We start from the raw sequence: 16,711 nt of genomic DNA, 5'->3' as shown, positions 1-16,711 counted from the left end.
TTAGAAAAGGCGCAAGGTACTGACACTGGCCATTGGGCCACACTGCCCTTAGAAAAGGGGCAAGGTACTGACACTGGCCATTGGGCCACACTGCCCTTAGAAAAGGGGCAATTACTGACACTGGCCATTGGGCCACACTGCCCTTAGAAAAGGGGAAATGTACTGACACTGGCCATTGGGCCACACTGCCCTTAGAAAAGGGGAAATGTACTGACACTGGCCATTGGGCCACACTGCCCTTAGAAAAGGGGCAATTACTGACACTGGCCATTGGGCCACACTGCCCTTAGAAAAGGGGAAATGTACTGACACTGGCCATTGGGCCACACTGCCCTTAGAAAAGGGGAAATGTACTGACACTGGCCATTGGGCCACACTGCCCTTAGAAAAGGGGCAAGGTACTGACACTGGCCATTGGGCCACACTGCCCTGAGAAAAGGGGCAATTACTGACACTGGCCATTGGGCCACACTGCCCTTAGAAAAGGGGCAAGGTACTGACTCTGGCCATTGGGCCATACTGCCCTTAGAAAAGGGGCAATTACTGACACTGGCCATAGGGCCATACTGCCCTTAGAAAAGGGGCAATTACTGACACTGGCCATTGGGCCACACTGCCCTTAGAAAAGGGGCAATGTACTGACACTGGCCATCAGGCCACACTGCCCTTAGAAAAGGTGCAAAGTGCTGACTCTGGCCATTGGGCCAAACTGCCCTGAGAAAAGGGGTCAGTTACAGACTCCAGCCACTAGGCCGCCCTGCCCTACGGGAAGCTCTTCCAGAGGGGAGTTTGGAGGCCACAGGCTTTGAGGCGGGAGAAGTTGCCATCACCTCAGAACCAGGCGCGGGCTGGACCCAGCGACCCAACAGAGAAGATTCCAGCCCAGAGACGGGGAGTGTCATGGTGCAGACTGAAGACTGAACAACCCGCCCAGCAGCCAGGACCAGGCGAGGTCACACACGGGACCAGGGCAGCAAAGGAGGAAACCGGCCGGCCAGGGCAGAGAGGGACCTGCTGAACCTCGGGGACCTCCTGTAGCTGGATCAGACCAAGGGGCCTCCCTGTCGCACCGCTTCCCCCAGAGCCTCGGGCTGCCGGTGCCCTTCAGCCAGGGAGCCGGGCAGAGAAGCCACAGAAACCACAGCGCCTCACAGCCCTGCCCTGGGCGCTCGTGGTCTGGCCAGGCCCTTCCCAGGGAGACTCCCATCCAGTGCAGATCCCTATGGCAGGGGTGGGGAACCTTAGGCGCAGGGGCCAGATGCAGCCCCGGCTGGCGGGGAACCGGCCCCTGAAGGTCAGGACTCCCCCCTGCACTGGGGGCCCACGCTGGGGAGAGGAGGGGGGCTGTTTCTCACTTGTGTGCAGCCCCCTATAGATTTCTCTGTGGGTAATTAGCCCCGACCCAACAAAGGTTCCCCACCCCTGCTCTGTGGGGGGTAAAGGTCCCTGGGAACCTGACTAGGGCCCCACCCATTTCACAGCCAGGAGACGTGCAACGGGGGAAGAGGAGGGGACGGGGGGATGGCGAGGGGAGTCTGAGTTCCCCACGTGGCGAGGGGCCTGGAGCGTCAGCTGCTCCCTGACCTAGCTGGGATGGGACAGGAGTTGTCCTGCCCCAACACGGGCACTCGCGGAGGGAGCAGATCAGAGCCACCCTGAGGGGCAGGGAGAAGTGAGGGTGGAACGGCTCAAGCTCTGCCCCACAGGCTGCTGGGAAGTGAAATTGGCACTCTTGGGGCGCCCCCACCCCCATTGCACACTATCCTAGTTTGGGCCAGGACCCGGCCGGTTAGAGAGCCGGGAAATTTCCCAGGGAAGCCCCCGGGAGTGTGCCAGGGAGCAGCGTGGACACGGTCTGGCTGTGAAATGGGCGAGGTTGCAGGGGGACGCGATGGGGCCCTAGATCCGGCGTATTCCCTGGAAGTTGTGGGAAAGGGTCTGCCAGAAACTCCTGGCCCTGTTGGTCTCCAGGGTCATTGGGGAATCCCCTAGTGCAGCCTTTCTCCAGCTGGGGCTCCCCACCCAAAAGGGGGTCCCAGGGCCAGGGGAGGGGGCTCGCGAGCAGGGTCACTGGCCGCCTGGGTTTTCCCAGCCATGACCTCGTCTTCAGGCCCCAAATCTTCCTCTGGGCAGATGTTTGGAAATATTAAAAACTGTCGGATTTCTCCCGGCTTTCCCAGCTGAGTGGCTGGAGAGCAGCGGCTACTGTCTGGCCATCCGGTTTGGGGGCAGCCCCATTGACAGCAGCAGCACAGGAGGAAGGGAGGCCAGGTCCGGTGTTGCCACCCTTCCTTCTGCACTGCTGCTGGTGGGGGGGCTGCCTTTCCATCTGGGTGGCTGCAGAGCAGCGGCCCCTGGCAGGTCACCCAGCTCAGAATTCAGCGCCAGCACCAGCTGCAGCGCAGAGGGAAGGGGGCATGATAAGGTCTTGCCTCCTCCCCTTCTGCACTGCTGCAGGGTGTGGGGCTGCCTTCTGACCCGGGTGGCTGGAGAGCAGTGGCTGCTGGCCAGGGGCCCAGCTTAGACGACGGCGTCCCTGCCAGCAGCAGCGCAGAAGCAGGGTGGCTCCGTGTTGTGTCACTCCTACTTCTGCACCACTGCTGGCGGGGGCCCTGTCCTCCGAGCTGGGCACCCCAGGAGCAGCCACGACTCTCTGGTCACCCGCTCGGCCGTCAGTGCTGCCCCAAGAGCGGTGCAGCAGGAAGTGCAGGAGGGGCAGGATTGCAGCACTTCCTTCAGCACCGCGGCGGGTGTCAGCCCTGCCTCCCAAACCGGGTGACCAGAGAGCGGGTGCCACTGGCCAGGGGCTACCTCAGAGGGCAGCGCCGATACCAGCAGCAGCACAAACTAGGTGTGTCAACGTGTGTAGCTGGCTACACGATTAACCGATACGTCTGGGCTTATTGGTTAATCCTGTCGCCTCCACACACCCCTCCCCCGGCTGCCTCAGGAACAGAAGCAGCAAGAGGGGGGGGAAGGTGGGAGCTGGTGTCTGCGGGGATCCAGGTATTAAGCTGCCTCCCCATGAGCACCAGATCCCATGGAGCTGCCTGGCCCGCACCATGGGCTGCTGCCTCTCATAGAGATGCAGCAACACGGAGGGTGAGGGAGTCAGGCAGGAGCTGGTGCACACGGGAAGCAGCTTTTAAGACAGCTCCCCATGTGTATCAGCTCCTGTGGAACCACGTCTCACCCATCCCCCTCCACTGCTGCCTCCCTATCAGCGTGGGGGCAGGGCAGACATGAGATGAGATGTTCGGGGAACTATCTTCTAAGCCGGCTCTCCACACAGGCCAGCTCCATGGAGCCCCCTTTCCTCCCTCGCTGTCTCACATAGAGGAGAGGGGGATGGGGGGTTGCTCGAGGGGAGCTGACTTAAAATCTAGTTCTCCGTGAGCACCAGTTCTGCGGAGCTGCCTGCTCCTGCCTCTCACACTCCAGAGGAGGCTGCTGCAGAGCAGCCTCTGTCCGGGGCTGGCACAAGCTCTCGTCACACAGAGGCTGCTGTGTGGGATGCCGGTGCAGCCTCCGTCTGCTGTGTGGGATGCCGGTGCAGCCCCTCATTGCTGACTCAGGCACCAGGGACTATCGAATAATCGTGGAATTGCTACACTTTGATGCAGTGACATGATTGTTCAGTGACTCCCTGTCTGACGTCCCCAGCAAACAGGGAGGGGGGCCCTGGACGGTGCTCCCCTCGTCCTTCTCTGCCTTCGCTGGCAACAGCGCCGCCACTCCCGCCGGGCAGCTGGACAGTCCGTGCTGTCTCCGGTAACAGTGCAGAAGGCAGGTGGGCTGCTGCAGCTTTGCCTCCCTGCCTTCCGTGCCGCTGCTGCTGGGTAAGGATGTTAAATAACGATTCATGGACAAGTTGAGGAGTCGATGGAATTTCCATTGGCTACTCGACTAGTCGATGGGCACTTTCTGCACTTTGAACTGGACAAGGGCCCCAGCAGGGCCTCCTGTGCACTTCAAAACGGGAACTCCGTGTGCAGCCCGGGGCCAGCAGGAAGTCCCACTGACTCGGCTTTACGAGGGTCCTTGCGCTTTGAAAGGCTCAGGATCCTGGAGGCTCTTGTGCATTTCTGAGTGGAAGCACCTGCATGGAGCCTGGAGTCAGCAGCGGACTCAGACCCCTGGCAATCCCGAGGTCCATGTGGCGCTGCTCCTTTGGAGAACCCCCTTTTCACACCTTTTCCCATGAGCAGGCAGCGCCAGCACCACCAGCAGTGCAGAAGGGAGGGCGGCCTGGTGTGGCGGTGCCTCCCTTCCCTCTGCACTGCTGCGGGTAGAGGCTCTGCCTACTAACGGGATGGCTGGGGGCAGTTATAAGGGGTCAGGTGCCCAACCTGGATGGCAACCCCACCGCCAGCAGCAACGCAGGAGGGAGGGGAGCTGGTCTGGTATCGCCACCCTCCCTGCTGTGCCGCTGCTGGCCGTGCCTCTCCCTTCTCAGCTGGGCAGCTAGACAGCGCAGGCACCATGTGCACAAGGCCGCCTGACCCAGCAGAGCCACCCTCCCTTCCGTGCCACTGCTGGGGGCAGCCCTGCCTGCCACACTGACGCTACGTCTAGACAAAACCCTGTAGTCTAGACACACCCTGAGTGGCCTGCAAGTGGCCAATGCTGGCAGGACTCCCAGCTGCAAAGTCAGCGCCAGCAGCAGCGCAGGAGGGAGGGAGGCCTGGTCTGGTATCTCAGCCCTTCCTTCTGTGCCGCTGCAGGCGGTGGCGCTGCCTTTGGACCTGGGCGGCAGCAGAGCAGCGGCTGCTGTTGTGGGGCCCAGTTCGGAGGGGGCCCCACTAGCAGCGAGTGAGGGGTGGTCACTGACGGGTCCCCCAGCTCAGAAGTCAACGCCGCCCCAGCAGCAGCGCAGAGGCAGGGTGGCCTGGCATGTTGTTGCCACCGTTCCTTCCGCACTGCTGCTGGCAGGGCTGCCTTCTCCGCTGGGGGACCACAGAGCAGGGGCCACAGGGGAGGTGCCCAGCTCGGAGGGCAGCTCCGCTCCCAGCAGCAGCGCAGAAGGAAGGGGGAGTGGCTGCCATTGCATCCTTCCCTCTTCCCCCTGCTGGAGGCTTCGCTCCCTTCCAAGCTGGGTGGCCAGAGCGAGCGGGATCCCAGCTGTGGGGTCAGTGCCAGCAGCAGCAGCAGCGCAGGAGAAGTGGAGGCAGCGATGCCGTTGCCACCCGTCCGTCTGCGCCGCTGCTGGCCAGGTTGGGGGCAGAGAGCAGCTGCCCCTCCAGCCGCCCAGCTGGGGGGGCCAGGAGAGATCAGGGACATTTCTTCTTATTTCCAAACTCCGCCGGGATGGGGACCTGAGGACTGAACACGAGGCCACGGCTGGGAAAGCCCAAACGTCCGGTGCCCCCGTGAGCGACCCTCCTGCCCTCGCCTTGCCGCCCCCTTCTGGGCAGGGACCCCCGGGGGAGAAACGCTGCACTAGGGGATTCCTCTACGACCCCGAGGGCCCCCACGGCCAGGAGTTCCCGGCAGCCCCTTTCCCACCACTTCCACGGAGGAGGCGGCAGGTTCTCAGGGGAGGTTTCCCCAACTCAGAGATCTGCCTGGATGGAGAGTGGAGGAGCAAAGGGAGGGCCTGGCCAGGATCGCCCAGGGCCAGGGCAGGGCTCACACGGCAGCACCCGCGGCAGGGAACCTGTTGCTCAGCCAGGCCCAGAACTCTGTGTCTCCCGGCCACTGGGGCCAGCCCAGATGTATCCAGCCTCCTGATGACTTGAGAGTCCCAGCTGCCTCTTCCTGTGTAGCCTGGAAGAAGAAAAGCGACTCGAGACCTCCAAGAGATGCTCCCTCGATGCCAAAATCTCCACCCAGCTCAGGGGTAGCATCAGCAGGAGCCAAATAAAAAAAATTGTGAGATTGGTTTAAACTAAATACATTAAAGAGAAATACACAAATTATGTTTTTATGAGCTTTGCTTTCTGGGCCCTAAGCGCACGCTTGGGTCCGCCTCAGCCATTCCCTGCAAACCGGAGGACTTGAAACACTTTTCCCATGACAGCCGAGGGGGCGGCTACACCCCAGGGCCTGTGGGGACAGAGCGGTGCCAGCAGAGCCCCCTCACTGGGATGCAGCCCACAGGCACAGCAGGGGTGTTTCTGTTGCCACGACAACAGCCCCTCCCCAGGCAAAGCCCTCCCAGACCTCTGGCTGGAGCAGTCATGCCTAGCAGTCAGAGCAGGGGCTGTGGGTCACAGCTGGGGTTAGGAGTCCCTCAGCAGCTGAAAGGCCGGTCTCCTGGGCTCAGACTTGAAGGGCCGAAGGGACCATCATGAGCACCTGGTCTGACCCCTTGCACCTTGCAGACCCCAGAACCTCACCCACCCCTCCGGTCCAGCCCCACTCTCCCTGGCTGTGTTACTGACGCCCTCACGTCATGGCTCAGCGATGGGGAGGGATGGAAAATCCCCCATTGACACAACTTGATCCCAGCCTGGGACCCTGCCCCACACTGCAGAGGGAGGCAGCCTCGTCCACCCTGCCCCCACGGGCTCTGCACATCTCCCCCTTGACAGTCCCTTCCCACCCCCAGACACGGGATCAGTCAGAGCAGGCGTGTTCTGGCCGGAGCCCCCAGCCACACGGCGGGGAAAGAATTGTCTGGAGCCGCTCAGCACCGGGGAGCCCACGTTTCCCTCTGCGGAGTGCGGGGCAGCCGGTCCAATTCCTCCCACTCACGTGAGTTCAAGGGTCGCGGATGGGAGCTGGGCAGCACAGACGCTCACACTGACTCCCAGTTGCCTGAGCCCCCGTGTTGGGGGCACAGCCGGGGGATGGCTACCCCTCGAGATGAGCCCTTCCAAGGGCGTTGTGCTGCCTTTACTCCAAGGCCGTGCCCTTTCCCCACACTCAGTGTTAACCTGGCTGGTCAGCCACGTCTCGAGGGGTGTCTGCTAACACCTATGTGACTCCGCGGCCTGGCACCCAGAGGGGTCCCCTCGGTTAGAGGCTCGCAGGCCCAAAGGCCTCGTTGAGAAGTGAGTCCCAGTCCATAGGTCAGTCCCTTCTATCAGGAGCAATAGGGCCTAGCTCAGAGGTGAGTGCAAACTTCCAGAGAACTCTCTTGCTACCGGCAGTGGGGTTATCTAGACCTGGGCCCTCCCGCTACCCTGGGTCCAAGCCCTGGGCTCTGTTGGCCGTGGAGCAGGGACTCCGACCGCCACACGCTGAGCTTGCGAGGAGCAATCCCCGCCTTGGGCACCTTCGGACCAGCTCTGGCACATCTCTCCTGTCGTGCAGCCTCTGGGCAACGTCCGGCTGCTGCTGGAGTCTCCCGCCGCCCCGTTACACCGAAATCCTGCCTTGCTGCAGATGAGCACTCATAGTTTCCCCCTCCTGAAATAGCATTTTCCAAGGGCCGGGACCCTTTGTGGAAGCCTCCCCATCCGCAGGCTGAAATCCTATTTCAAGTGTGTTCCAGCACCAGCTGGCAGGGTCCCATGTCTCTGTGGGTCCGACCGTAACTTGGGCTTCAAGGGAAAACACAAAGCCATTTCCAGATTAGTGCTCTGAGCACTGGGCCGGCAAGGTCCTTACTCACCATGAATGGCTGTGTCTATAAGACCCAGATTAAAAACACAGGTATTGGGGGAGTGGGAGCCGTGTCAGTCTGTGTCTATAAAAACAATGAGGGGTCCAGTGGCACCTCAGACTAATGGATTTATCTGGGCGTCAACTTTTAAGGGCAAACCCCACGTCCTTGTTACTTTCCTACGTGTCTCCACCGTCCATCCAGGACCCATCACATGCTCCATGTTCAACGCCAAGCCCTGAGACACACCCACACGGGCTCCAGTCTGTCAGAGACAGACACCCCCAGGGTCTGGGCCAGCCATTCTGCAAACTGCACCATGCGCCTGGGGAGGGGAGGACACAGACTGACAGGACCAGACATGCACCCAGAAGTCACCTCCTGCAGGACAGACCCAAGAAGGAAACTCACAGAACACCCCAGAACACTCATGTACAGCCCCCCACTCACACCCCTCCAGACAGGCCCTGAGACAGCTCCAGCAGCCCCCTCAGCCTGGTCTGTGTCGCCTGGTGACCCCCTCAGCCTCGCACCCACCACCTAACAGCTGCTCAGGACCCACAGAAACGGCATCCCGCTCCCATCACCTCCCCAGCTGGGCCCGTAGCCGGGGTGTCCAGGGACGAGGGTCTCTGGGCAGGGTCTGCAGGCAGCGCTGGAAGAAGGACACGTGCCGCCCCTTCTGGGAATCCAGCCGCTCCTCATCCCCAGAGCCCGGATCCTTCCCCGTCATCTGAGCACCCCTCTTGGGCACTAACCTGCCCCCCTCAGCCATTACCCACCCCCCCACCTCCAGCCGCTAAACCCCCAACCTCCACCATAACCTGCCTAGCCTCTAACCCCCCCTACATCAGCCATTAACCCTTCCCCCCAGCCATTGACCCCTCCAGCCACTAACCCCGCCTACGTCAACCATGAACTGTCCCACTCACCCCCTCCCACCTCTACCATGGACCTCCTTGCTGCTAACCCTCCCCCCGACTCAGCCACTAACCCCACCATCTCAGGCATTAACTTCCCTAGCTACTAACACCCCCAACTCAGCCACTGACCCCCCCCCCGGCCACTAACCCCCTCCAACTCAGCCATTGGCCACTAACCCCCTCTAACTCAGCCACTGACCCCCCAGCCACTAACCTCCTCCAACTCAGCCATTGGCCACTAACCCCCTCCAACTCAGCCACTGACCCCCCAGCCACTAACCCCCTCCAACTCAGCCATTGGCCACTAACCCCCTCTAACTCAGCCACTGACCCCCCAGCCACTAACCCCCTCCAACTCAGCCACTGACCCCCCAGCCACTAACCTCCTCCAACTCAGCCATTGGCCACTAACCCCCTCTAACTCAGCCACTGACCCCCCGGCCACTAACCTCCTCCAACTCAGCCATTGGCCACTAACCCCCTCTAACTCAGCCACTGACCCCCCGGCCACTAACCTCCTCCAACTCAGCCATTGGCCACTAACCCCCTCCAACTCAGCCACTGACCCCCCCAGCCACTAACCTCCTCCAACTCAGCCATTGGCCACTAACCCCCTCCAACTCAGCCATTGACCCCCCGGCCACTAACCCCCTCCAACTCAGCCATTGATCCTTCTGGCCTCGAAACCCCAAAATCAGACATTAACCCCTCTGATCTCTAGCTCTCCCCAGTAGCCAATAAATGCCCCAGACACTTACCCCCCCACCTCAGCCACTTTCCCTCCTGGCCTGTAACATCCCTCCACACACAAAGCACAGCTGCTAACCACTGCTAACAGCGCACCTCAGCTATTAGTAGCTCCCCACACTGCTCATTCCCCCCATTCTGTCATGACCCCCCCCAGCCACTCACCCCCCATCTCAGCCACTAACCTTCCTGGCCTGTAACCGCTCCCCCCACCCCACCTCAGCCATTAACTCCCCTGGCCACTAACCCCACCCAGGCATTATAGAATCATAGAACCATAGAGCCAGAAGAGACCTCAGAAGGTCGTCAAGTCCAGCCCCCTGCTCTAGGCAGGACCAATCCCAACTAAATCAACCCAGCCAGGGCTTTGTCAAGCCGAGACTTAAACTCCTCTAGGGATGGAGACTCCACTACTTCCCTAGGGAACCCATCCCAGTGCTTCACCACCCTCCTAGTGAAATAGTTTTTCCTAATATCCAACCTGAACCTCTCCCACCACAACTTGAGACCATTGCTCCTTGTTCCACCATCTGTCACTACTGAGAACAGCCTCTCTCCATCCTCTTCGGAACCTCCCTTCAGGAAGTTGAAGGCTGCTCTCAAATCCCCCCTCACTCTTCTCTTCTGCAGACTAAATAGACCCAACTCCCTCAGCCTCTCCTCATAAGTCATATGCTCCAGCCCCCTAATCATTTTGGTTGCCCTCCGCTGGACCCTCTCCAGTGCGTCTGCATCCTTTTTGTAGTGGGGGGCCCAGAACTGGACACAATACTCCAGATGTGGCCTCACCAAAGCTGAATACAGGGGAATAATGACATCTCTGGATCTGCTGGCAATGCTCCTCTTAATGCAACCTAATATGCCATTAGCCTTTTTGGCTACAAGGGCACACTGTTGACTCATATCCAGCTTCTCATCCACTGTAACCCCCAGGTCCCTTTCTGCAGAACTACTACTTAGCCGATTGGTCCCCAGCTTGTAACTATGCTTGGGATTCTTCCATCTCAAGTGCAGGACTCTGCACTTCTACTTGTTGAACCTCATCAGATTTCTTGTGGCCCAATCCTCCAATTTGTCTAAGTCATTCTGGACCCTATCTCTGCCCTTAAGCATATCTACCTCTCCCCCCAGCTTAGTGTCATCCGCAAACTTGTTGAGGGTGCAATCCATCCTCTCATCCAGGTCATTAATAAAGATATTGAACAAAACTGGTCCTAGAACTGAACCTTGGGGCACTCCGCTAGAAACTGACCGCCATCCTGACATCGAGCCATTGATCACTACTCGGTGGGCCCGGCCTTCTAGCCAGCTTTCTATCCATCTTACCGTCCATTTATCCAATTCACATTCCCTTAACTTGCTTGCAAGAATATTGTGGGAGACTGTATCAAAAGCCTTGCTAAAGTCAAGGTATATCACATCGACTGACTTTCCCACGTCCACAGAGCCAGTTACCTCATCATAGAAGCTAATCAGATTGGTCAGGCACGACTTGCCCTTTGTGAATCCGTGCTGACTATTCCTAATCACTTTCCTCTCATCCAAGTGCCTCAAAATGGATTCCTTAAGGATCCCTGCCATGATTTTTCCAGGAACCGAGGTAAGACTGACTGGCCTATATTTCCCTGGATCGTCCTTCTTCCGTTTTTTGAAGATGGGCACTACATTTGCCTTTTTCCAATCATCCGGGATTTCTCCCGATCTCCACGACTTTTCAAAGATAATAGCCAAAGTCTCCTCAATGACATTTGCCAACTCCCTCAGATGCATTAAGTCCGGATCCATGGATTTGTATACGTTTAGCTTTTCTAAATAGTTCCTAACCTGTTCTTTACCCACCACGGGCTGTCCATCTTCATCCCATCTTGCGTCACTTAGCACAGAAGTCCAGGAGCCAACCTTGTCTGTGAATACAGAGGCAAAGAACGCATTGAGTACTTCAGCTTTCCCTACATCATCCGTCACTAGGTTACCTCCTTCATCCATTAGGGGCCACACACCCTCTCTGATCACCTTCTTCTTGTTAACATGCCTGTAGAAACCTTTCTTGTTATCCTTCACATCCTTAGCCAGTCGCAATTCCATTTGCACTTTCGCCTTCCTGATAACCCCCCGGCATTTTCAAGCTATACATTTACACTCCTCCCGGGTCATTTGTCCAAGTTTCCACTTTTTGTAAGCTTCCTTTAGCAGCCCCACCCACTACCCCCCTCTGCTCAGCCAGAATGTGAGGGGGCTGTTAGCCACTTACTAAAACACAGTGGGAGTGTTTGGTTGTCCAGCTCCCAGTATCAAAAGGGGAAGGGTCCATGAGAAATCAGGGCCCTGAGACCGACAGACCCCAGGGACAATGGGAAGAGACCAATGCTCCAGGTCAGCCTCACTGACAAGTTGGACAGATCAATGAGGGAATTAGGAAGCCAAGTCCCATCCTCCGTGTGAGCTGGGATTTTCTGGGTCTCTCTGAGGAAAGGAGAGAGAACCAAGGGGAGCAGCAAGAAGAGCAAACTGTGCTGAGGGGCAGACCTGCCGTGCCGTGACAGAGCCAGGCACACACAGCCCAAAAAGTGCAGACGGCCTCCTGTTTCCTCCCCTGCCCTAAGACAACAGGGCTTCTCCCTCCCCTTTGAGCTTGTGTGGAGGTGAGAAACTGGCTCAGCTGCAGGGCCTAGGCCCAGCCAGCCCAGCAGGGTGGGGTCTCTGTGGCTGGCCAGACTCTGTTGGCTGGTGCCCAGGTGCAAGGTCCCCAGGTTCCACCACAATTCCAGGCCCCAGGCAGGAGCTGGTTTGATGCTGAACCCCACAGCTCAGCAACAAGTCCTTCAAACTCCCCCTGTGCTCTGGGTTCACTGTTTGGATTCTTTTTGTGGGGGGTTCTGTTTCTGCATTAACCCTTCCATGGAAAAGGACCTGGTCAGACCCTGCCAGTGGGGGTCATGTGTCTCCACAGCCCATGTTAGAGATTAATTTGGAATATATACTGTAATTGTGCGGTATTGTAACCATCATCAACACCTGGGATTTGAACCTGGGACCTCAGGAGCTGATTCTAGGAGCTTCTACCCTCTGAGCTAGAAGCCAGCTGGCACCCAGGCCATGCTGTAGAGGTCTCTTGATCTTAACTGTTGCAGTGGTCTCAGTGGCACTTGCCGTACTCAGTAACCACGCTAGGTGTGTGGGTTACAGCATGTTTAATGACTATATGTTTGTGCTTTTAATGTTCAAAAAATGTAAAACAAAATGGAGTCGGTCTCCTTAGACCCCGGGGCTCCATCTTGGGCTTTGCCCCCTCCCTCTGGAACATTCCGAGACAGTTGGGGAACCGGTTCTAACCGGATTTTCCCGCCTTGGCGAGAGTTCCGCTCCCCTCAGGTGCACGGCCAAGCGGGCTGGGAGTGAGGCTGCTCACTGCTGCCCCCTGGGTCGTTTTTCCAGCTCACAGACAATCGTTATCAGCGCTTAAATCTGGGCTGCTGGGGGGCTCTGTGCAGGCCTGTGGTGGCTACAGAAAATAACCAGCCATTCTCTGAAGTGTCAAAAAGTTGTATAAACAGTGTCAATGTTGTACAAGGGCGAGCATGTGTCTGGGTAAAACATTTCCCTGAATCCAGCCTCCTCTAGCAGCTCAGTCCCACAGTTCAGACAGAGATGAAAGTTACCCCACATTTCACTGGAGACCACCCCAGGGGTATACTAGTATGGATTTATTAAACGAGGAATTAACAATCCACTTCAGGGTTACATTCAAGGGCTATGTCTATACTACAAGATTTTGGTGCAAAAACAGGCAGAGCGTCCACACCTCAAGCGTGCTTTTGCACAAGAAAATTGACAGAACAGAGGACTTTTGCTGGTAGAGTTATTCCTCTCCCCACAAGGAATAACTCCTTTTTTGCACGACAGCTCTTGCACAAAAAGGCAGGTGTAAATGCTCTGCAGGGGGTTTTGCACAAAGCAGAAGTTCTCTAATGCCCATTTTGTGAATGGCAGTCAGAGCTTTCTTGTGCAAAAGTGTCCATGCAGTGTGGACACTCCCTTGTGCAAAAGCACATTACATTTGCAATGCACTTTGACATCTGGATGCGCGTTTGCACAAGAAGTGTTTGCATGAGAACTCTTCCACAAAAGGCTTCTTGTGCAAAAACCCTGCAGTGTAGACTAAGCAAGGGAACTGAGCTGTCATTGATTGCCACTCTTGGGTTAAACCAAAGGGGAGTGAACTATCTCTCTCACCCACACAAACACAGACTGTGATGGGACAGGGCTTAGGGACATGAATATACATAACTCAAAGGTGGTTTGAGCAAATGATTTCATCTAACCTGTCCATCTTCATGTCATGATCCACTGGTTCTGTTTATCTTACTCTGTTGTATGTATCATTTGAATGTATAAAATTAGACAGGTGGAGTGGGGAATACTTTGTGAGTTTCAAGTGTGTGAATGGGAGACATGGAGGGGGTTACCTGAAACTTCTTGATGAGCCACTGTAAAACAATCTTTTGCCCTTAAGTCTGAGCAGTGGTTGGAAGGGAGCGGCCTCAACTCCTTAACAAAAAGAGTAGGAAAGCAAAGGGTCTTTTGGCTGGGCTGTACCTGAAGGAAGAAGCCAGGCTCCATGGTGTGGAAGAGAGTCCTGATTTAGAGTGGCATCTGGAAAAGAGGTTTTAGGGTGAGTTTGTGCTGAGGTGTCAGTGTAGAAATAGCCAAGCATTTTTGTTTCTTTTGATTGTAACTTACTTTGCTCACTTATTACAGCTTAAATCCTACTGCTTCCACTTAATAAAATAATTTTTGTTTTCTATCAAACCCAGTGTAAGCAATTGTTACCTGGGGGGGAGGGGCGGAATGACAACCAGTGTGCACATTCCCCCTTTCAGTGTTAAAGTTGGCTTATCTAATTTCTTGGGGTTTGATCCCATTTGGGGAGTGCTCTTGCAGGAGGCTGGGCCCTAAACTGCACTCTCTTGGGATATAAAGATGTTCAGTGTCTGTACTGCTTCTAGCTTGGGGCAGGGGCCTCATCTTGGGGCTTTGGTTGGGGAGACCAGTAGAGGAACAGGGGAAATGGAGAGAGAGATGGAAAGGATCACATTGCTGTGGAAGGATGGAAGGGCTGGCATGTCCCCAGATCCTCAGGCAGCTCGGCGTGGGAAACCTACCGATGTGGAGCAGACCACGCTGAGCGTGACAGCTGGAGCTAACTAGTCAGTCTAGTTCAGGGTACATCTAGACTGCAGAGTTTTCCCAGGATATCCTGGAAAGGGTCTGCTGTGTCCAAGGACCGAGTGAGTCTGCTTTACTGAAAATTTGTTTGGAAAAACAGAGGCATTTTTTTTGACATCTCTGTAAACTTCATAGTCGGAAGAAGAAGGGATGTTCTGAAGGAGGGTTTTTTCCCAGCATTTGTCCCCATGTAGACTGGCCGAATGTTGGAAAAGCCTCATTCAGAAGAAAAGCAGAAAAAGAGACACAAATTGCAATTTGCGTCTCTTTTTCTGAATTCTCTTGGTGGTGTGGACACAGCCCCTGGGGGGAGTCAAGTTCCCCTGTAACTAGAAACACTTCAGATGCACCAGACAGTCCTGCAGCACCTTAGAGGCTGACCACACATGAAGCCGGGGTGACAAGCTCTCGTGGAAGAAGCGGGCTGTGCCCACGAGAGCTCATTGTACCATCGACGTGTGTTGTTAGCCCTGCCGCACCTGAGGGACTGTCAGCCTGGGAAGGTCAGAGCCACCCAAACGCTGTGGGTCAGGCCTCAAGGGGTTTGCAATGCCTCCACCCAGAGGTGACTAGTGCACCGAGGGGACCTTTTGTGGTGCTCCAACACTGCCCCCCATCGGGCTGGGCCTCTTGCACCCCGAAATTTTCACCCCACTTCCAGGTGAGCTTCTCAGGCTTGGGGGTAGGCTCCACTCTGGCGCACAACACCCCGGGTGCTCCCTGTGGGTGCCGTAGGCACTAGCTCTCGGCCTATGTTTTGGCAGGGAAAGTTTCCCCCGGGTCTGTGTCTCTGGGACCTCACATGGGAACAGGGGGATACTCCAAGAATACTTGCACAAGAGGGCCAGTGTAGACAGGGAAGAATTGTTTTGCGCAAAAAAGCCCCGAAGCACAAAATGGCGACTGGGACTTTCTTGCGCAAAATCGCGTCTAGACTGGCCACGGATGCTTTTGCACAAAAGCACTTTTTGTGCAAAGGCACCCGTGCCAATCTAGACGCTCTTTTGCACAAATGCTTTGAACGGAAAAACTTTTCCATTCAAAGCATTTGCGCAAAATCATGCCAGTCTAGACGCAGCCACTGTGTTTTAATTTGGGGGTACATTTAAGTTGAGCCTCTATTACGGTGTCCTTGAAATGTTTCCTGCAGGGATTTCCTATTACAACAAATTCCCACCCACATACCCATCACGAACAGTGCAGCATGTCAGGGAAACTGAGGCAGACACCATCCTCCAGGAAACTATTACAGCAAATTCCCACCCTACCCCCACCACGAACAGTGTAGCATGCTGGGGAAACTGAGGCAGACACCATCTTCCTGAAAACTATTACAGCAAATTCCCACCCCTACCACGAACAGTGCAGTATGGAGGGGAAACTGAAGCACACCGTTCCTGGAAACTATCACCGAAAATTCAGGCCTGGAAGCCACCTTCTGTGCCTCACATCCCAGGGCGGCCATCGCATTGGCAACACCCCGTGCCCAGGCAGCGCGTGGGGAAGGGCTGGGCCCAGGACTGACCTTGCCAGGCCCCTCTGGGAGACACTGGCAGGTCCTGCACCCTGGGGAGAAAAGGGCTGAACAGCATCCTCCATGCGCCCCCACCCATGCCTGGTCCCTGGACCTCCGGGACTCCAGTTCCTCTTGCCGATGGAGGCTGCTGCGGCTCCGTCTGGTTTGGCACAAGCCAGGGCCCCGTGTGCAGCAGCAATGGCCCCAGCTGCTGATGCAGAACAGACAATGCCCACACCTGGGCCCCTCCTGCCCAGCTGGGTCCTGATCCCCTGGGTCCTGTTACCAGTGGGGCCGGGACCCCCTGCACTTCCCGTCCCAAACTGCTGTGCCGTGTGTCTAGGAGGTGGCTGCTGCGCTGCACCCCAGCTACAGCTGCATTTAGCACCAAGCCAGGAAGTCCCTGCACCAACCGCCCTGCCCTGCCCCAGCGGTGGCTGCATCTCTGTCCCAGGTGAGCGACGCTGGCTAAAAAGCCCCACACCTGCGCCCATGGGATGGCTGCCTCTCAGTGCTGGGCGAGGGGCCCCTGTACCAACAGCCCCACCTTTTCCCCAGAGGTGGCTGCATCTCCGTGTGCAGGTTGTGGGGAGCAGCTGGCAGCCGATGGAGGCCTGAGTCACAGCAGGCTCTGGGGTGGAGGGGAGGGAGGGCGGGCGAGTGTCCAGAGGGGTCAGGGGCAGGAATAGGAGGGGAGTTAGAGGGCAGGTGCAGTGAGTGTCTTTGGCCACCAGGTGGCGGCAGGACCCT

The sequence above is a fragment of the Pelodiscus sinensis genome, unplaced genomic scaffold (assembly GCF_049634645.1).
Source record: "Pelodiscus sinensis isolate JC-2024 unplaced genomic scaffold, ASM4963464v1 ctg129, whole genome shotgun sequence".
In the NCBI taxonomy this organism is placed as follows: Eukaryota; Metazoa; Chordata; order Testudines; family Trionychidae; genus Pelodiscus; species Pelodiscus sinensis.
Note: the sequence above shows the minus strand (reverse complement) of the source record.